The sequence below is a fragment of the Oryx dammah genome, unplaced genomic scaffold, assembly GCF_014754425.2.
Source record: "Oryx dammah isolate SB20612 unplaced genomic scaffold, SCBI_Odam_1.1 HiC_scaffold_23, whole genome shotgun sequence".
NCBI lineage: Eukaryota > Metazoa > Chordata > Mammalia > Artiodactyla > Bovidae > Oryx > Oryx dammah.
The window spans coordinates 77,800,992-77,803,659 of NW_024070207.1; the positions used below are offsets into that span (position 1 = coordinate 77,800,992).

The 2,668-nt window shown below is 43.9% G+C and overlaps 1 pseudogene; it reads left to right on the forward strand.

Annotated features, from left to right (window-relative positions):
* The first annotated feature begins 1,342 nt into the window (after positions 1 to 1,342).
* LOC120882065 lies at positions 1,343 to 2,353 on the forward strand (annotated as a pseudogene).
* The last annotated feature ends 315 nt before the right edge of the window (positions 2,354 to 2,668 follow it).

Genomic DNA, 2,668 nt, shown 5'->3' on the forward strand with positions numbered 1-2,668 from the left:
TTGAAACCTTAATGTGACCTGGGACCTCTCTTGTTTCCTTGGCTGATGTGATTCTTGACAATTCTCTGACCTTTGATTGCCTTCTGGCAGAACAAGGCAGAGTGGCTTCATGATTTTGGCAGAGTCAATATTGCCTTCCTTGTCTGGTCAACAGTTAGGGAAGCCCAAAGTTAACCCTGGTTCCTTCCCTTACTAGGCCCTTTCATGGCTATTGTTGTTCTTCTCTCCTTTTAGCCCTTGTTTGTTTAACCTCTTGGTTAGTTTACATCTTTTAGGCTCCAACAGTTTGAAATAAGGCTCATAATGATGGCTCAAGGAATTCAGTCCATTCCAGCAGTAAGTGGGCCAGGTTCCTACAGTTCCTCAGAACAGTCAGTGAGGGGCTTCTACACCTCTAGGGTAAGCTAGGGTCTGTGGCCCCTGTCCAGCAGGAAGAAGTTTCAAAAGAAGAGATATTCAGCCCCTTGTTTGTTTAGTCGCTCAGCCATGTCTGGCTTTTTGCAACTCCATGAACAGAAGCCCGCCAAGCTCCTGTATCCGTGGGATTCTCTAGGCAAGGATACCGGAGTAGTTTGCCATTTCCTTCTTCAGGGGATCTTCCTGACTCAGGGATCGAACCCACTTGCCCTGTTTGGCACTTGGATTTTTTACCACTGATTATACCTTAAGAATGAGTGTGGAGTCTCTCAGGGGGAATGAGACAGGCCTGGGACCATTTGCTGGAGTGCTGCAGTGTTTGCACCTGGACACACCTCTCCTTCAGCAACAAAACACAAAAAAAACTATATGGAACTAAAAATAATTGTGTACATATACAGTTGGGGCGAATACTGGACCCAAAAGATACAAAGAGACCAAAAATTCCAACTGCCACTTTTGAAGAACCTAGTGCAAAACAGGCTATCGAGAGCACAAGCAGGGAGTAGAGAGTGAAAAAAGAGTGTCAAGAGCAAAAGCAGGGTGTTGAGAGCAAAAGCAAGGTACTGCACATGCCCTCCTACACACAATGCCACCTAATGGGTGGGCAAAACACCTAAGCCACCCCTCCAGCCTGACTCCTGGACACACTCCTACACTCACCTCATGTGAGGAGCAAGCTTGCCCCCAACTCAGAGAGTGATCAAGAAGGGGAACTTATTGTTTGTTCTCTCTCCTGCCTGGGGCAGCAGGAGCCCCAGTAAAGCCTTATCTTGATTTCTTGTCTGGCCTCTGGTCAATTTCCATTGTTGGTGAAATGCCAAGAACAATGTGATCAATAGAATCCAGTGAAAGTGATGTCTTTACTGAAGTTACATTTTAAGAGGCTTTGCACTCCTCCCACCCCCTGCCCCACCCCCCGCCCCGAGCCGTGCTGGTTCTGCAGCTCTGTGGCAAGCCACGGAGTTGGGGTTCTGTTCTGCAGGATGGGGTTTGTTAAAGTTGTCAAGAACAAGGCCTACTTCAAGAGATACCAAGTGAAATTCAGAAGGTGAGAGGGCAAAACTGACTACTATGCTCAGAAACGATTGGTAATCCAAGAGAAAAATAAGTACAACACACCTAAATACAGAATGATTGTTCGTGTAACAAACAGAGAAATCATTTGTCAGATTGCTTATGCCTGTAGAGAAGGAGATATGATCATTTGTGCAGCTGATGCTCACCAACTCCCAAAATATGGTATGAAGGTTGGCCTGACAAATTATGCTGCAGCATATTGTACTGGCCTGCTGCTGGCCCACAGGCTTCTTAATAGGTTTGGTATGGACAAAATTTATGAAGGCCAAGTCAAGGTGACTGGAGATAAATACAATGTGGAAAGCATTGACGGTCAACCTGGTGCCTGCACCTGTTACTTGGATGCAGGACTTGCCAGAACTACTACTGGGAATAAAGTTTTTGGGGCCCTAAAGGGAGCTGTTGATGGAGGCTTGTCTATCCCTCACAGTACCAAACAGTTCCCTGGTTATGATTCAGAAAGCAAAGAGTTCAGTGCTGAGGCACACCGAAAGCACATCATGGGGCAGAACGTTGCAGATTACACGCATTACCTGATTGAAGAAGATGAAGATGCTTACAAGAAACATGCTCTCAGTACATAAAAAACAACGTAACTCCAGACATGATGGAGGAGATGTATAAGAAAGCTCATACTGCAATACGAGAGAATCCAGTGTATGAGAAGAAGCCTAAGAAAGAAGTTAAAAAGAAGAGGTGGAACCATCCCAAAATATCACTTGCCCAGAAGAAAGCTCAGGTAGCTCAGAAAAAGGCAAGCTTCCTTAGAGCTCAAGAACGAGCTGCTGAGAGTTAAACCAAACCACAATTTTCTATCAAGATTTTTCAGATAAGACAATAATAAACTTATTGAACAAGCAAAAAAATAAATAAATAAGAGGCCTTGCAGCTTCTGCCTTGGTCTCATGGAAAACTTATCGTTGGAGCCTTCAGCATCATGTATTAAAATCAGAGTCATGTCAATGTATGGCAAAACCAATACAATATAATAAAGTAGTTAGCCTCCAATTAAAATAAATAAATTTATATTTAAAAATCCAAATACCTTAAAGCTACCTTGTTGGAGAGATCATACACAGAGAAGCTCTGAGATTTTATGTAGAATGATTCAGCCATTTGAGTTATCTCAGCTGAAGCTCTGGATGCAGCATGAAACTGGAATTGAGCTGTC